Raw genomic sequence first — 19252 nt, 5'->3', positions numbered from 1 at the left:
GCGGCGCGGCCGTCCTCCTCTACAGAAGCCTTCGCCCCACACAGTCGTCCAGCTCGCTGCGCGCCGCGCCCTGGAGAGTCCCTGCGACTCGCACCTCCTCCCTCGGAGTCCTCCCGCGCGAGTGGCGCGCGTCCCCGCACGCTCGGACCCGGTCCTTCCCGGCCCTCGCCCACCCTTCACTCGCGCGTCCGTGGTCCTGAGGGGGCCCCGGCGCGAGCGGCGCGGGAGGGAGAGCTCGGCGGCCGCTCGCGCACACGCGGGCTCACTCCGGCCGGGCTGCCGCAGCCGGGGACGGGGACGAGGACGAGGAGCCGGGCGCAGCCGAGCGGGCGCGGAAGGTGAGACCCGGCCTCCCGCGCGCGTCCGGGCCCCGCGGCGGCGGGGTGGTGCGCGGGTGCGGGCGGCGGGCCCATCCCATCCCTTCCCGCGGCGGGGACCGGGCGGCAGGGTGGGGGCGCCAGGTGAGCTCAGGCGGGCGCCGCCCGAGGCCGGCCGCTCCCGTCGGGCAACAAAGGCCCCTGGTGCAAGTGCGAGGCTCCCGCTAGGGGTGGGCGACCGGGAGCGGGCGGCCGCGCGGGGTCCGGGCGGAGCCGGAGGGCGGGCAGGCGGACCCTGGACCCGAACCGGGACCGGACCGACTTTCGCGGTCCTCCGACGCTAACCCTGGCGGGCAACGGGGAAGCCTCGCACCGAGTTACGCGATTCGTTCTGCAGGGAAAGATGTCTCTATCCGGGCTTGGGGAGTTCTCTTAGGGTTCAACTCTTTGAAAAATAAGACCCGAGTCCGTGACTTGAGCAGCCCTTCCCCCATGCCGCGTCTCCGTGCTTGGGAAGTTAAAAACAGACGAGAAAGGAGAACCACGATCGTTTCTTGTATGTTACTCCATTTCAAAAGGTGTGATTGTTAAAACCTTCAGTATTCTAAATGTTTTAACAGGTATTCCTGGAAGGGTTTCGGGGGACCACTTGAGAACTGTTGGGTGTGCTTTTGAGGTTGTGAGTAGAATCTCTTTGATAAGGGTTTTGGACAATTCTGTTTTGCTTACTGTGTTTTAAGTACTGTGATTATCGGTACAAGTTGAAATTAATTAGTCTTGCCTTTGTTTTGGAAGCTGTTACCTAGAAAAACCTTTAATTTTGCCTTGTGTCTTAGACCTGGATTCTGTCATTTAAAAATGGGAGTCATCGGTACCAGATGCCTCTTCTGACTTACTTTGGGACTTACTTGCTCTGTGACCTTCACTAGGTCACTTCCACCCGTAAAGTTTTCAGAAGTTTGCTTTTGTGCCCCAGCAACCCATAGGTAGCGTTGACCTGCTCAGCTTTTGCAATTGCCCTGTTGGATCCTCACCATGGGGAATCTTTGCTGCCTCCCTCCTCTCAGGTAGAGCTGACTTCTCTCCATTGGGCCTTCAGAGTCGCGGTGGGCTTTTTTATTTCAGTGCTAAATTCCTAAGTCAGGTACTGGGAAACCCACCCCAAGTCAACTAGAAAATACTTCTTTAAAACGGTGATAGGAACAAGGACCTTACACCCTGGGTCATCCCCATGTGTGTGGACTCATGGGTCTACCTGGTCAGTGTGTTTATTTAATCATTCCTTTATCTAGCGTTACTGGAGCCTTGAGAGCTGTTGTGGTTTAATCTTCTGCAAAAGGCTGTGAGGATCCAGAGTCTTAAGACTTTCACTGTCTTCCAAGAGCTCAAAGTCTAGAGGGTGAGGTAGACCTGTAAACAATGAAGGCCCTTGGGGGACTCCAGTTGTACAGAGAGTAATGTGCAATAATTGAGGTTGCTGGACCTGTTTTACGAGTCTTGCCCTGGCCAAAGTGATACCTGCAGGGAAGGTGACCAGCCCCTCATCTCTAAGAGGGCACTTGATGAAAAGCTCGTTCAGTGCAATTCCGTAGGTATTCACTAAACGTGTTTTGAACCCCTTGCTAGGCTAAGAGGAAGCAGAGCCTCAGAGCAAGGCACATGTACATCCAGAGTGATGTACATTTGTTCATCTGTTTAGTTATAAACAGTTACTGAGCCATTCACCATGTGTCAGAGTAAGCTTTGTAAAACAAAACCTGTTCACATCAGTGCTTTCTACCCCTGTTCATTGTCAAAAGATCAATTTCAGGATCCACATGAAATAAACTCTTGGTGATCAGACTGTTGCCTGTCTTTGCAGTCTTCCTGTCTCTATTTCCCATCTACACTTAGTGGTGTGCATCATGTGCTGTTTTGTTTCCCTGGCATGCCTGCTTTCTACTCCCTGCTTATTTTTGATGGGGCTCATCCCAAATCTACAAATGGAAAACAGGTTGAGGCTCGGAAACTCTGGGAAGCAGCCCCTGTTTCTTTCCTCCTCTGCTTCCCATGAAATGATTTGCTCTTCCATCCTCTGGCTTGTGTTGTCACACTCTGTAGTACAGCCCTCTGTAGCACTCTGAAATTACAGTTTGTTTTTGTGCCCTTTCCCAGTATCCTATGGGTTTCTTGAGAACAGGATCCTGATGCTGAGTTTTAGCATTGAAGTTCAGGGAGTGTAGAGTACATATGTGGTACAATGTATTGATTATCAAAACTGTCCTATTAATCAGCTGTGAAACTGTCTCATTCGTATTTATTTCTCAATAAAAAAATTAAAAAAAAATGGAATAAAATAAACAAATAGAGTATGTATGTGAATGAATGTATGAATGAGGATGCAGCCAGAGCCCATGAGAGATTATTTTGGCGTTTGAACAATTAGTTCTCAGAACTGTGGTCACTGGATTTGCAGAGTCAGCGTAGTCTGGGATCTTCTCAACAGATTGATGGGGCTCATCTCAAATCTACAATTGGAAAACAGGTTGAGGCCCTGAAACTTCTGCTTTTTTGAGTCCTTCAAAAGATTGTGGTGCTCCTATAAGTTTAAGAACTACGAGGTTAAAAGATCCGATTTCCTAGGGGTAAAGTGCTGTATTAAATATGTAAGGTCTTTTCCACATGGGTTCAGTTATAGAAACTAATAAAATATTCTCTAAATAAAAAGAGCTCTGATCTTGATAAAACTAGCATCTTGTCAGTTTGCTCCTTTGTTTTGCTCCCCGAGCACTTACTCCCCGACAGTCCATTCTGTTATTTCCGTCTCCTCAGAACATCGTCCATTCATCCGTCCTTCCAGTGTACATCTTACCACCCATCCACCCGTTACGTCTTTAGAGCTCCTGAGAGCAGGAAGTTTTGCTTGTTCAGGTTCATTGCTCTAAGTCCAGTGCCTTAATAGGGACTGCAGATAGCAGGCCTTCAAGTATTTCTTGAATGAACGATATAGTTTAGTCATATTTACCACAAGGTATTACACTGGGGTTTTATTCAAGAATAGTAAAGAAGAACTGCATCCCGGTATGCAAATTCAGGAGGGTCCCAGCATTTTGGGGAATTCATTTTTAGCTTGATCTTTTCTTCCTTTTATTGCCTGTCTGTCCATCTAAAGCCTGCAAGATTTTTCAGGTTATGTTTGTATATTCTTTTTCTGTTGGCCATACCCTAAAAACTTGGACTATTCTAAGCCGAGAAATGTTTCTTGGGAATTTACAACTTGATTTTGCTAGTCTGAATAAGTATATTAACTCTTGAGGTTTTTTTTTAACTTGAAACTATTTCTTCTGGGTCTCCTGTGGGTTTGGTCTTTTCTCTAGTGATACTTAAAACCATACAAGGGCCTGTTTGACTCCACACAAAGGTTTCTCTTCCTTATGAAAACCTTAAAATGGTTTGTTTCTTTCACTTTGTTATCATGCCCATTTTCTCTTTTCCTGATTCTCCTTTGGGAGAGTACTTCATTTGTTCATCTGTTTCATTATAAACAGTTATTGAGCCATTCACCATGCGCCAGGGTCAGGGTCAGGGTGTTCAGCTGAACATAACCAAGCATTCTGAGTTCATAAGGAGCTAGGCTACTACAGAATGGTGTGAAAGTGCTGAAATGAAAGATGTGGTACAGAATATGATTATAAAGGTAGAGTTGTGTTTTTTTTTTCTTTAATTCAGGTATTCTTTGTCAAACAATATGTTAATACATTAAAAAATTGAAATTACATGTGTTTATATCTGGCTTTTTTTTTTTTTTAAACTAAAAAGTCTAGGTAGAATTAGCTTTTGCCAATTTGGGACAGCTCCCCCCTCCCCCCATAATGCTGGGGATTAAACCTGGGGCCTTTACAGGGAGCTACATCTTTACATCTTTTTATCTTTTATTTTTGAGATAAGGTCTTGCTGAGGCTGGGCTTGAACTGGAGATCCTGCTGTGTCAGTCTCCCAGACTGGATTCCAGGTGTGCACTCCCAGACCCAACTTTCTTTTGTTTTATGTGCTTCTAAGTCATAATTAGAATGTGGGTGGAAAACTTATTTCATGTATAATGAAGAGATGTTCAATGCCCAAAGATACTTTAATTCTTAAGAGGTAATGTTATAATTTGAGGCAGAATAATAATGAAATAATGGGGAAGTTATGAGGTCTTCATCATAGTTACTCTTCTCTAGTTGTTGGGACAAATACCCGATACTCAAAATAAGGGAAGGGAAGGTTTAGCTCACAGTTACTGGAGGTTTCAAGACACTGGAGGAGAGGCGGGGGCACTGCCATGTCCAAGATGACCCTCTCCACGTCTCTTAGAATGCTCAGGCTATGCCAAGGGGAAGACCCAATACTATTATGGGCTACTGGACTCAGAATATTTTGCTGAGTTTACACACCTATAATATTCAAATAATGGAACTTAACCAAAAAAAGGGATACAGATGCATGTCCATTTTGTATCTGTGTATTCAAAGTGGTTAGGATAGATATATAGTTACATTCTCTTAATGAATAGAATGATTTGTTCTAATGGTGTTTGTAAATAGGATATCATGTCCGCATCTTGTACAGCATTTAACCACTAGGAAGAATGTATGCAATGTATTAGTTATTGAAACTGTCCTACCAATTTGGTTTGAAACTGTCTCACTGTTACTTGTTTTTCAATAAAATTATGAAAAAAAAAAAAAAAAAAAAAAGAAAGCTCAGGCTAGCCAATGGTTCGTGCCTCTCTGGCCCCTGCCCCTCAATCCACATGTCGCTCCTCTAGCCACATCAGCCCCATAACTTACTTGAGGCCTTGAGGGGACAACCAGACACTATAAGAGTCCTGATTTGGCCCCTGTTGTTGCATGACCTTGGGAAAAATAATTTTATCACTGTGCCTTTTGTGTTAACTGCAATGGGGAGAGTAACAGTTGCTGTAACTTGTTACAGGGTTGTGAAGCAGTTGAAAATATTCATAAAAAGAAACATTTAAGTAAAAAAAAGCTATTGAGAACCATAATTTACTAGTTGCTAAGTGGCAATAAACTTACTTACAGTTGCTTACATTATCGAACACCTGTTTTATACCCGTCACTATGGAAGGTGTTTAACATGTTTTGTCCAGCTCTCAGAATGCGTAAAATGATTGACCTAGGTTTGCCATCATTTATGGATAAAGAAGCTGAGGTGAGTACTGGTAAGGGAGATTGGTTCAAGGCTTTGCTGCAGGTAAGTGGCAAGCTTCACTTAGATCTGTGCCCATTGTCCCTCAGTAGCTAGTGCTATCTTTAGGTTCCTTTCATTTTTCTGCATAGGAGGTACAGGAATGTTTTGCCAAGGCTGGGAGTGGTGTTGTACACTATAATCTCGCCACTTCGGAGGCTGAGGCTGGAGGATTGCAAGGTCCAGACCAGCTTGGGCAATTCAGTGAGACCCTGTCTCAAAAAGTTCTGGGCATATGCCTCAGTAGCAGGGTGTTTGCTTAGCTTGATGAGGCTGTAGGTACAGTGGCCAGCACTGAGAAAGGGAAAAAAGTTAAGATCTGTTCACTCTGAGAAATATTGGCGAGGACAGATTGGCATCATTTATATTTGTTGTTCATATAGGAAAATGCATCTCTCTCCTGGGAGTTATCTTCACGGCAGCCTTGTGAGATAGGTATCCAGAGTTAATTAGGAGAGAGGATCACAGAAGTGTTGGCTTGGTCAGTGGTCTATTATTAGCAAATGTCTAATGGTTGAGTTAAAACCATATTTAAAAATTCTAAATGTAGGTCTTTGTCATTGTGCCATGCTGACTTTTGAACTCTGTCAAACTAAACTTTGGGACACTAGAAACATCCTTTGGATTGCTTCTTAATCTCTTTTAGCTTCTACGTTCATAGGAGCTCTGACCAAAGTCTGCGGTTTGAACCTGAAACAAGTAGTTGCTGATAAAACTCTTGTCACATGGTCATGATTGCAGACTTTGAAGACAGCATTTCTTTATGAAAGCTGCAAAATCAGGCTCTCACCCAGTGTTCTGAGTCACCTGTGCCTGAATATTCACTTCTGTTTTCCACCATAAATTTATTAAGATTATGTATTGTATTTTTCTGCCTTTGTTTTAAGCTTTTTCTCTCAGGAATAGCTTCTCTTATTCTTCTGTTTTTGAGACAGGGAATATCATTTTTGTTTTAGGATCATCCAGGTTATCCCCCCACAAAGAATAATGTAATAAGTCTAAAATAAGAACAAAGGTTCATCAATCCCTCATTAATATGATTTTGTGCCATATTGATTAGTTCTCTAGAATTGATTGAAGTCTTAGTTATGAAAGTCCATTATGTCTTGGCTCTTATTCATGGAGTCAGGGTTAAGTAATTTGTGTGTAGCACTGGGAAATCCGTTATTTATGGGGCTTGCTTTCCATTTCTACCTCGAGCTGTCTTTCATGGTGTCTTGCCTCAGACTGGGTAGCTACTGGCTAAGGCTGGTAAGAGCATTTTTCATCTTGGAGAATCTGCCTGTTCAGTCTTCTGGGATGATAAATGACAGTGTCAACACGTGGCTTCCACGCTCATCTGGCTGTCTATGCTTGGTCTTTAGACCCAGCCTTACTGATTTCCTCCTTTGTTCTTGCAAGGCTATAGTGATGTCTTCCTCATTTGAACCTTTGTCCTCATTGCATTTTGTGTATTACTGCAATATTCGCTGTCATTTTCTAGGGAAGGAGATAGGTATAGGATTAAGATTAAGATTTAATCTCACTAAAATTGAGATTAGATGACAAATTGTATACATAAATCTATTTCTTCATTTGGAAAAGAGAATGCTTAGGGACTGGGGAGATAACTTGGAGGTCTAAGAGCCTGCCTGGAAAGCTCAGGTTCCAGGGTTTGATCCCAATACTGCATGGCCACACAGGCTGCAGAACCCTGGGCGTGTCGAGCTGGCCACCGAAACCAGGCATGGTGGTGCATGCCTGTAATCCCAGCCTTGGGGAATCTGAGACAGGAGGATCACTATGAGTTGGAGCTACATAGGGAGACCCTGCACCAAATAAATAAATAAGTAAATAGTGATTAAAAAATTTAAAGTAAAGTACTTAACTCACAGAGTTGTGAAAATTAATGCATGAGAAAAGAATCACAAGATGCTGAGTTATATAGATGTTAGGCAGAATAGGTATAATTTCATGAGTATAACTATACAGCAGTGGTTTAAATTTTGTATATTTCAGCTCATTAAGAGTTTTTAAAAATACAGCTGTTTGGACTCTATCTGAAGCTTACTTAAAAATCTCCTTTTTTGAGACACTATATAGTACAGGCTGGTCTTGAAGTTGCTTATGTAACCCAGGCTGGCCTTGAACTCGTGGTGATTGTCCTGCTTTGGCCTCTGGAGTGCTGAGATTACAGCCATCGCCACCACACCACACCCAGTGACACTTAAAGTTTAGTAGATGATTATAATAATTAAGAGCACTATATTAAGAGCACTATATTATATTTTATATAACCATCGTATACTACATGAAAATGATTTTTCTTTTGCTATTTAAAGTTCATTCATTTCCTAAATACAAATTAAACATTAGATATTGGCTTATGCTTGGAAGAAATAGATGAACCATTTCTGTTCCCCATTCTTGAGTTTGTAGTTTCCTGGGGAATAGTGTACAGACAGTTACACAAAATGGAGACAAAAATGACAGGGGGGATATGTGTGCATCTACTGTGCTCAATGTGGGGGTGGTGCATTAAGCCTTCCTAAAGGAAGCAACATCTTAGAAGCGTCCTCAAGTAGAAGCAGGGGTTAACTAAGCACAGTGGTGGTGGAGGGGTGTGTAGAAGAGAGGAAAGACTTCTGAAAGCAGCTAGGAGTTAGGGTAGGAGGGTTTGGAAGCCTGCTTAGGGAACCCCACATTGTTTTGGATGCCTAGAGGATAGGGCTTGAATTAGGGAGTGGAGAGAACAGAGAGGGAGACAGGACCTTGAAGGGGATTCTTTCACTAATATGACCTGTGTATTTGAGTAGTGGTCTAAGTTGGTTAGGACAGGTGCTGTTTTCATTTTATAGAAAGCAGGTTGTATATTGAATTGCTAGAGGCTGCACAGCACACCAATCTAAAGGCAGCGCCTTCTGACTCTTGAGCTTGGGCTTTTTCATTGTGACACAGCTGTCTTACACCTTTGCAGGTTTGTAAGGCTCAGGCAGCTCTATGGATCTACAAACAGCAGTTTATAAACTGGAAAGTGCTTGACTGATGTTGACTGTTTGTTGAAAGTTTGGAGTAGGTGACCTCTCGGGTACCTTAACTCTAAAAGTTGGAACCTCCTTACCCGCTGAGATCTTTTTCCATTTTTTCTAGGAGTTGGTAACAGAGGTTCAACAAACTAAAGTATTGTCAGATAGTCATATTTCCAATTTGATTGTTTTTATTTAAATCTCCTTGTTTTAAAAATGTTGTACTTATGAGAGCAATATATTTTTTTTGTCACAGAAATCTGGAGAGAAACGCTTTAAAAACCCAACACATTTATCAGAATTTTATGGTAGAGAGAAAACCACTCTTAGCATTCATCTATTTCCTTCATACCATTTTAAAAATGAGTTTGGGATAGTGATCTCTGTTTTCCCAAGTCACTCCTGGTTCCCCGACCCCATTGCATTTTGAAGATGAAAGAGGCTAGGAACAAATCAGCATCAATCATCAGGCACATTACCATCAAATCGAAGGCCTTGTATGTACTAGGCAGATGCTACTGCTCAGCTATGCCCCCAACTGTTCCAAAACACTTTTTACCGTGGATTTTCTGTGCCAAGCACTCTACCTTTGATTTTTTCTTGTACTTTTCCAAATAATCCTATAAGAGCTTCCATTTTACAATTGAGGACATTTAGGAACAGAGAGATCAAGCTAGAACTTGAAGGTGTTTTAATGATTATAACAGTGTGACAGTGACAGGTCACTTAAACACCCTGAGCCTCAGTTTTCATTAGCTGTCCTTTGATGAATTGCATTTGACGCCTGGCTTCCCACCTCAGATGTTCTGACGGTGGTTCTTAACCCTTTCCTACCTGCCCTTACCCTTTTCATGTAATACATAGTCCATCAGTAACAGTGATTCACTATGGGAACAATTCTCTGTGGGCTTCAAGAACATAATTTAAATTTCTAGCTTGGGGGATGGGTAGAAAGATACCTGATTCCCCTATCACCTGCTGGAGAATTTTTCCTTTCATTTTATAACATTTGCTTTCATTTGGATTATTTCCCATCTAGAATTAGGAGGCCAGTGTTTGGAGTCTTGAGGGTTTTTTTTTTTTTTTGTGGAATCGGAGATTGAACGCAGGCCCTTGCGCTTGCCAGGGAAGCGCTTCTTCTACTGACCTATGTCCCCGGCCCCAAGTCTGAGGTTTTTATTTGGCACCAATAGAGGGTTTTTTTTTTTTTTTTTTTTTTTTTTTTTTTCTTTTTCCCCAGTGCTGGATATTGAACTTGGGGTCTCATGCATGCTAAGCCTGTACTCTACCACTGACCAATAAACTCCCAGCCCCTTCAGATAGCTTTTTCTTGATTAATTGAAGAATTTTCTTACATAATTTATGAAATAATAAGAAAGATAAAAAACTAAGTGAGCAAAGTGGAAAAATCCATAATGACGTGGAATAGCAACCTAGAGGTAGTATTTATATATCATACATGTCAGTGTTTTGTTTTTGAGACAGGGTCTCGCTGTTTAGCCCAGGGTGGTCTGAAAGCTGAGGCAGTCTTCCTGAGTGCGGAAATTACAGGCGAGGGCCACTGTGCCTGGCATATATTTCACTATATTTAAAGCATTGTCATATACATTCTCATGTAACTGACTTCTGTTCTTAAAATATGACCCTGTTTTTACAGATGAAGAGGTTAAATGGCTTGTCTATGATGGAGTTAGCTTGCAAATTGGAATATTTACTTATTTATTTTAAATTGGAATCTCTAATCCTTATCTTGTGTCTCCAAATCTGGTGTTTGTACCTGGTCATTTGGGTGTGGTCTTGACTCATGATAGTTCATTTATTTTTGGCTTATAAAAAAATTCCAGGTTGAAAAAAGTAAAATTCCAGGTTCTTGAGACACTGAGTTACCGAAGCCTGGCCCCAAACTCCTGCCCTAGAGTACCAGAATAGAGAACCCAGAACTTCTATTTTTTTGGTGGTGGGTATTAAACCCAGAGCCATTGTCCTTAGCTACATCTCAACCCCCACTGCCCCTTATTTATTTTTATTTTTTTAAGCTTTCCTGAGCATTTACTACAAGATCTCAGCAGTGCTTTTCTTCTCAACATCCTGCTCTGCGGCTTCCCCCGGAAGGCGAAGAGCCGGGCGTTGGCGCGGGCCGTGCGCAGACCGGCGAATGCCTTGAAGTTCTTTTCCTCCTCTGTGGTGTCCCTGGCTTCTCCTTCTTGTAGACGTTCCTGATGGGCATCACAGGTCCTGTCAGCCGGGTGGCCAACTTGAGTTCTTCAGCAGAGCTGTCTCCCTTTTGGGGGGGCCGATGGCTTCCTGGGGAGGAGGATGAGCTTGGAGCGGTCTCTTTCAGCCGCTGCACGTTGGCCTGCAGGGGCTCGGTGGCTTTGTTCCGCCGTCTTAGGTCCACCGAGATGCCAGTTCCCCGGGCCACCTTCTTGTGAATCCCGGCCACCCACAGCTCCTCCGGACTGAAGCCCCAGCCGGCTCGGACCTCGGTGTGGTCTTGCGCCGTGGGACAGCGCACGATTGCCCGGATGGGGCGGGGCGCGGGGCGATGCGGGGCGCTTTTGCCTGCCAGGCCTTGCGCTGCGGATCTTCTGAGCTGGCTGATTGAACCACATGGCCACATGCTGCTGCCAGTCCTGTGACAGTGGGGCTTCAGACTCATGCCATTCCAGCTGGGCGCCACCACTGCCTCTTAGGCCGTGGATTGGTGGAACCAAAAGCCCACCCCTTATTTTTAAATTTTGAGACAGGGTTTCACTGGGTCACTAAGTTGCCTAGGCTGGACTTGAGTTTGTGGTTCTCCTGCTGGGACTATCTATATAGGTATGGGCATGCACAGCAGCTTTAGGCTTGAACCCACTCTTTTAAGCTTAGTGTCTTTAGAAGCGAATACTCTATTGTCAGCTTAAACAGACTAATATTTACAAAATAGGTTTTTAAGTGGTTTTGAGCCTGCCTCTGGGTATCTAATAGATCTGAGAATGAATTTCTCTTCAAAATGTTTTCTTTATAGGCGGGCCAGATAGCTCAGCGGATTAAAGCGCCTGCTTAGGCAGATTCAATCCCGCCTGCTGTGCCAGCCCCAACCCCCAGGGCGTCCTGAGACAGCGATTGAGACTGCACGTGGTGGTGTGTGCCTGTAATCCCAGAATCTAGGAGGCAGAAAATAGTAGAATCACTAGATCTATGTACTGAGACCCTGTAGACCCTATAGACCCCATACTAAATACATAAAAAAATTTCTTTATGAAAACTCAAACATTTCTTTTGTATACTTATTTCAACTTTTATATAAGAATATTTTATAAGATACTTTGGCAGGAATATGAATATTAGCACCTTATAGACTTCTTATTCAGATGCTGTGATATTTTGCTGTATCTCCTTTCTTGAATGTCATTTGTCCCTGAGGCTTTGTTAGCTTTCATTATTTTGAAGCATTTAAAAATAAGTTGCAGGCATCAAGGGGGTTCACTACAAAATATTGTAGTGTTCTACTCATCATTTGCTTGCGAAGAACTATAGTCTTCCTGCTTTTGATGGCCTTGATTAGTGTCTGTCTGCCCTCCCTGACCCTGGCCTCTTTAAGGTGGGGCCACTGAAAGAGAATGGACTTTTTAACATACAACTGTGTTCTGTAAAGTAAAAAGTACCTTTTTTTTTGATTCACTGCTGTATTCCCATTGCCGAGCATATAGTAGGCCCCCCAAACCTTTCTTTCTCTCTTTCCTTTTCTTTTTTCTTCTCTCTTTTCTTTGAGATAGGTCAAAGTTGTGATCCTCCTCCAGCATCAACCAAATATATATATATTTCTTTTATATATATATTTCCTTTTTATGAATGAAAGCGCAGCCAACGTTCAAACTGTGGCCCATATAATTCCTTTACTAAGAATATTTGTTTGCTTTTTCTCAAGTTCAGCAAACATAAAAGGATCCTTTGAATGTCCTTTTGAAAGCGGGTAGGAAAGAAGAAGCCTCGTTGTGTGTGCTAAATTTGCATTCGCTTAGTACAAATACCTCAGACCTGAGGGAAAGTTGAAGGCATCAGCTATCTGAGAGTGAAAAATTCCTGAGCTGATCACCAGCTATTTTGCTATTCTGGGTAGTTCTTTATTTCATATGAGTTAAGAAATTATATATAATTAGTAAAAAATGGCATGAATTAAGGCACTTAAAGGATGTTTGTCTTCTACACAGTCTGTTCTTTTTATCCAAGGCAGTGTTTCAAAATTGGTAGTAAGTAATAATTTTTCTTTGGAGTCAGTTTCTTTAAAGTGCCTCACAATTCTAATAGGGCTGACCATAATGTTGCTGTCTTCTACTAAAATCAACAGAGCTGGGCTGGGGACATAGCTTGGTGGCCTAAGCACCTGCCTTGCAAGCACAAAGTCCCAAGTTTGATCCCTGTTACCGTATGTCATGCCGCCCCCAAACTGGACGTGGTGGTGCCTAGAATCCCAGCACTGGGGAGGCTGAGGCAGGAAGATCACTACAAGTCAGAACTGTATAGCAAGACCCTGTATTAAAAAAAAAAATCAGATCTCTTTCACAAACTTGTAGCATTTTTAGTAAAATAAAAATTTGTCCACAATATTGTCATTCTAAGAAACATTTTTTTCTTTTCTTTTTTGGTGTATGTGTGGCAAAATAGTTGTATAATATAGACCAGAATTTGCCCTTTTCTCTTGAACTGTTATATATATATATATATATATATTTCCATAATTTTATTGAGAAACAAATAGCAATGAGACAGTTTCATCTCTTGAGCTATTCTATTTTTACCATGCTATTCTTTAGTCTTCATTATAAAATTTCACATGATATTCTATAATTAATGTAAAATCCTTGTATCAGTCAGCGTTCTACAAAGGAAGGGGAACCAGTTGGGGAGTTGTTTCTCAGGGAAACCCTAGTTTTGTGGTAAGGTCTTGCAACTGATGGAGTGAAATTCACGTCAGTTAAAGAGGATAAACTCATTGATTTGAAATCAGTTGCTTATAGATGTCAACCACATGTTGCACGTTCCTTCAGAGCAACACCTGGATGAGTCTTCAGTGAGTAACTAGAGGAGATAGTCTAGGCAAGGTGACACATAGGAAAACCGAGAAAACAAAAATTATCTAGTTCAGCAGTTTTGTTATTAGCAGCAGAATAACACTAAACCACTTTTCTTTTGGATTTGTTTATTTTGAGAAAGTCTTACTACGTAGTCTAGGTTGGACTTGAACTCTTTCTTAGACTTAGTACTCCTGTCTCAGCCTCACACAAGAACTGGGATTACAAGGGTGAGCCCTGCCTTTCTTAAAACCTGTCTCTCTCTCTCTCTCTCTCTCTCTCTCTCTCTCTCTCTCTCTCTCTCTGTTGTATTTAGTACAGGGTCTACAGGGTCACACTACAGATTGGACTGATCCTTCCTGTTTTTCAGCCTCCCAAGCTCTGGGATTGGGGGGGGGGGGCGAGCACACCCTGTTTCAGTCACAGTCTCAGCGTGTGCCCCAGGGGCAGGGCCAGCATGTGTCTGCCTAAGCAGGCACGTTAATCCGCTGAGCTATCTGGCCAGCCGCTTTCTAAAATCTCTAAAGGCATTTTCTAGTTCTTTGTTTTGTAGTCCTATACTAATTTGACTTTTATGTGTCTCCACTTTCTGCTCAGTGAATCAAAGTTAATGCCTCTTGTTCACGGTGTACTCCATTACTTGGTACAGTGCCTGGAATAGCACTTAAAATATCTACTGAATCAAACTCATGCTACCAGTAAAATGGGTGATTGATCCTTGCCAGTTTTATCTCTAAATTTTTGGTTTTTCAAATTTGTTTCTACTCCTGTGTTCCTTCCACTCAGGTTTAGACTGCAGTCATCTCTAAGCTTTTAATAGCCTTGTAGCAAGTGTCTTAGCAGCCGGTCCTTCTAATTTCTTATTTATGCATTATTCTGCCTGGAGTAATTTTTGTTTTTAATTTTTCAAATAGAATATAAAATAGCAATAGAAGTTAGAAATGATACAGAATTTTACTAAAGAAAATATAAATTTGACAGTATTTGTTGTATTGCGTGGTGTTGTCTTCAGGTTAGTTGTTTAGATTACCAGATACAAGCATGCAAAATTGGAAGAACTTCTTTGAATTTAAAATTTTTTGTTTTTTTTAAAGAGAGTACAAAATAGTAACAAAAAGAAATGATACAGAATTTCACCAAACAAATAATATGAATTTGACAGTATTTGTTGTCTCTGGAGTAATTTTTCTGATCCTGTAACTGTTCTGTCCAAAGCCAGCATTGCTGGTAGGGTAAATTAGTTTGTTATTCAGGAACTTTGTATGTTTCGCCTCATTTTCTGCCTTTACTCCATTTCCCTAGAAAGATTTTCAGTTTTATTCAATTTTATGTCATATTTTGTTCCTGTAGGCTTGGGTTCTTTTTTCCTTTCTGCCACTAAAGCTCTTCATTCTTCTGGATGCCATTTCTTCTTTGTAGGCCTCCCAGTCCTTGTCCACCTGTTTGTCATTGCAGGTTCCTACGGGCTAGTGCTTGGTTTTGTTCCTTGCTATATCTTTAATACCTTGAACTGTGCCTGGCAGATAGTAGAGTCTTAGTAAATATTTGTTAAGTGATTGAATAAAATAATTTATTTATTCCCTCAACAAATGCTCCAATAGTTGGTCTGAGTTTCCACAGCACTCTCCTCATCCTTTCCTTGGACATACAGGAGCTCATTGTGTTCCGCGGGAATGGTCACTGATAAAGTCAGGCACCACTCAAACATCTCCCTCTGCTCACCATTAGCATCTGTCCTCAGCATCCCTTCTGTCACTAAGTGCCTTTCTAATGGTGGGATGATTAATGTCTAACAGTGTGGTGCAAATAGATTCTAAAATAAAAATCGAATTTTATGAAGCAGAAATGAAATAGAGAATGTCTTGAGCCACACACACAAGCCATTGACAAGAAAAGAAATGGGTGAAGTTAGACCACTTTAAGACTGAAGGGAGCTTCGTAAATATGTAACATTTTATGTATCCCTTAAGGTTGTGTTTGAGTTTTGGAGACAGGTGTCTGTGCAGTTCAGCCTGGCCTTGACTTGCTGTGTAGCCCAGGCTGCCCTCGCGTTTGCAGTGACCCTTTTGCCTCAGCCTCCTGAGTGCTGGGACTACAAGTGTGCACCATTGCACTGGGCCTTAATTTGAATTTAAAACACAAGTGAAAATTAATGTGGGTAACTGCAGGAGATTCAGAAGATAATGACTTAAGTAAAAAAAGGATTAAGAAAGACCCCTGGGGAAAATTGGTCAAGCTCTTGAATATTTTTACAAAATTGATCTTCTTGATGTGTTTTGAGAGCCACATGTGAAATGCCAGATTTTTTTTAAAACAATTACCTTAATAGTAGTTATAGCTTAAATTTTATTACTAATTACACAAAACTTTTAATAAATTAAAGCACACTACAGATTAAAAGCCCAAATTAACTTTGGGGGAGGGGAGCAGGTATCCTAGAAAGCTTTGGGTGCTAGTTATCCTTGACTGGCAAGAATTCCCTTCGTGTGTGCTGGTTCCCTCATTAGATTTAATTCTCTCTGGGAGTGGGACTGATTCATACATCCCTGTGATGCCTAATGCAAAAACAAAGAAATAAAAAATAATAGAAGGATTTGAAAAGCTCGTCACATACACAGTACCATACAGTTCAGAGCTGGTATGGTAGGTGTACGGTATACTTGGTACACTGTGTTAGGTCCCAGGGGAAAACTTGTCATTGTTTTTGCTATTCCTGCCTAGTGTGTGCTTTAGGATTCAGAATTTGCTCTCTGCCCCAGTAGCTCTTGTTCTCATTGTAATTCTTCCTGAAGACTGAGATGGAAATGAGGAGAGCTCTGGCTGCTGCCTAGGCAGCCACATTCATGAGGCCTTAGAAATGCGGAGACCCAGTGTTGGCCTGACCTAGACAGCAGCAGGTCGCCCAACCGCTGCTTTCCCGCTCCTTTCTGCGCTCCCTTCCGCGCTTCTTTGTTCTCTGTGCCTCTAGCTCCTGTCTGCTGGAGGTGTCTACTACAGCTGTTTCTATCGATTAATGTAACCCTAATGTGCCCCCAATGAGGCCTTGGGAACACGGAGCCTCAGCCAGGGGCTGAGAACTGCACTGTGGCTCCTGGAGTACCTTTTCCCTAGTGTGGACTAGGCACCTGAGTGTGTTTTCATACTGTTTTTGAAACTGTAGAAAGAAAAGAGGACCAAGACATTAGCTTAACACCACATTTCAGGGAAGAGGGGAGACAAGTGAAAACAAAACAAGAAAAGGCTCATGCTAAACGAATTCTATACTTCACTTTGCAACAGAGCTGGGTCTCATGTAAACATGTTTTTGACCTTTATATTACATCGATGTTAAACCGGTGTGTCTGACCTATCTTTGAATCCTAGAGCCCTACCATTTTCTATGTGATATGGGGAAGTTAACCACTCTAGTTTTAGTTTCTTTATCCTTAAAATGGTACTACAGTAATAATATTTCATAGGGTTGTTACTAAAATTACGTGAGATAATAATTGTGTAGCATTTAGATTTTTTTCTTTTGGTACTCAGAATCAGACTCAACCTTGCATTTGCCAGGTTGGTGCGTATACCACCCCAGCCCTATTTATCAAATTTTAACAGAACAAAAGCTCAACAAAATGTTGGCCATTGTTGTTCCAGAGTGGAGAAGCTAACATGATCCTAACCAGCTAGTGCTTTAATTATAGCACTGTCTTGAAATGGTTGTTCCTTAATGCCCCCCCCCCCCAGCAGGTGAACCAGGACCTCCACACTGAGCTATATCCCAGCCCATTTTTATTTTGAAGTAGGGGCTTGCTGAGTTGCCCAGGCTGGGCTTTTAAGGTGTAGTCCTCTTTCCTCATCCTCCCAGAGTGTTGAGATTACAAGTGTGAACCATCATACCAGACTACAGGGTTTACATTGTACTTGAAAGCAATTTAGGAAGCCCTGTGAAAGCCAAGATCTTATCTGCTTGCTTCCATAGCCTTAGCACTTTGAACAGTTTTTAATGTGAGGTTGATGGTTAATAAGTTTTTGACAAATTAATTATTTGAATATTTTCTTCACTATTACACATTTATATGATTTTTTTTACTTTTAAAAAATATTTTTTGTGTTGTATCATTGAGTTTTTTTGGATATCTTTGTTTCCTTCTGTAGTGTAAGCCTTCAAGAGTAGGAGAGACTGACCTCTGCCATAACAGCCTCCCCAGTGTGCCTAGTATTAGTTTTTTTGTGCACAGTTATTAATGCTTAGTAAATATTGACAACTGGTTGTAAAAATCAGTTAGATTGAGTATTAATTTATTGAGCAAAAATTAGTATGTATTGTAGCATCATTCTCAACTCTAAGATGTGAATTTTTGGGTAGTTATTAGTGGCAGGAGGCACCTCATTGTCTTTATTTAAGGTTCTTTACAGTTGCAATAACATTTCCCTCACCCTCCATCCTCTTCCTAATGACGTACTGCTTATTTCTCCAGGGCCCAGTCATTTCTGACAAACTTCTCATTGTGCCTTTCCTCTGTGATCAGCTCCTTTCTATCATGGAGGAAGTATGGAACTTCTACAGATTGGGTCATATTGAGGTAGATATTCCTTATCATGGGCAACACTGATGAAAAGAAAGCCGAAAGGACCAGGTGTTATGGAACTATTTTATATTATCTTTAATTCAGGGTTGCCTCAGGTCAGGGCTCTTGTTAATAGGGGCAAGCAACGGAATCCATTCTAGCAACTTCAAGCAAAAGTTTATCAAAGAGTATCTGAGAGATTAAAAATCTTTGTGAGGAGTGGGGTATATAGCTCAGTAGGGGGGAAAAGTGATCTTTCTGAGAGCAGAAGAAATAAACAGCCTGAATGAGGAACAAACTGCTCAAACTACTTAAAGCAGTGTCCTCCTGAAGGAGGACACCATCTTTCCAGATCAGGAAGCGTTAGCTGGTAACCTGGTAGGTTAGAACTGTGCCACCTCTGCTGCAAGAGGGGTGTCCTGTGTTCAGGCACACCCCTAAATTAGTATTAAGTCAATGTTCAGTCTGAGAGCATCTGTGTGGCAGAATATAATCACATTTATAAGAGTCCAGGATTCCTAGAGACATATGAATTATCAAAGAAGATATGAAGAGCTAAATAACTCAGAGAAATTGAAGATGTAATTAAAAACTTACCAACAAAGAAAAGCCTAACGGATTCATGGCTGAATTCTACAAGAAATTTAGAGAAGACCTAATGCCACTACGCCTCATACTAATGAAATCAGAAGGGAAGCAGTATTCCTAAATTCATTCTTGGAAGCAGCAAATAACCTGATACCAAAACTAGAGAAGGTTCTAACCAAAAAAGATAAATGCAGGCCAATCTCCCTGCTAAACATAGATGCAAAAATCTTCAGTAAGATACTGGCAAACAGTACAGCAAATCATCAGGACTATTACGCATCATGACCGAGTAGTATTTATTTCAGGGAAGCAGAGATGGTTCAACATAAGCAAACCAATAAATACAATACAACATATTAACAGAACCAAGGATAAAGACCACATGGTCATCTCAGTAGTTTTAATAAAAAGCATTTGATAAGAGTCTGACACCCATATGTAAGAAAAACCCTACAGAAAACCAGAATAAATGGTCTTTATCTCAATCTGATAAAAGCCATCTATGA

General features: G+C 41.8%; 1 protein-coding gene and 1 pseudogene across 2 annotated transcripts in view; one reads left to right on the top strand and one right to left on the bottom strand.

Moving 5' to 3' along the window:
• Nucleotides 1-6: 6 nt before the first annotated feature.
• Nucleotides 7-19252, top strand: part of Pak1 (p21 (RAC1) activated kinase 1) — a 176516-nt gene continuing 157270 nt past the window's right edge. For both annotated transcript variants that reach the window (XM_023716693.1, XM_023716692.1), the window contains exon 1: nucleotides 7-338. The gene's annotated coding sequence lies outside the window, so the exon portion shown is untranslated. The remainder of the gene's footprint in view (nucleotides 339-19252) is intronic.
• On the bottom strand, nucleotides 7910-12971 carry LOC101569062 (annotated as a pseudogene).

The sequence above is a fragment of the Octodon degus genome, unplaced genomic scaffold (genome assembly GCF_000260255.1).
Source record: "Octodon degus isolate 3935 unplaced genomic scaffold, OctDeg1.0 scaffold00049, whole genome shotgun sequence".
Taxonomy (NCBI): Eukaryota; Metazoa; Chordata; class Mammalia; order Rodentia; family Octodontidae; genus Octodon; species Octodon degus.
Note: the sequence above shows the minus strand (reverse complement) of the source record. Positions and strands in the feature narration are given on the sequence as shown.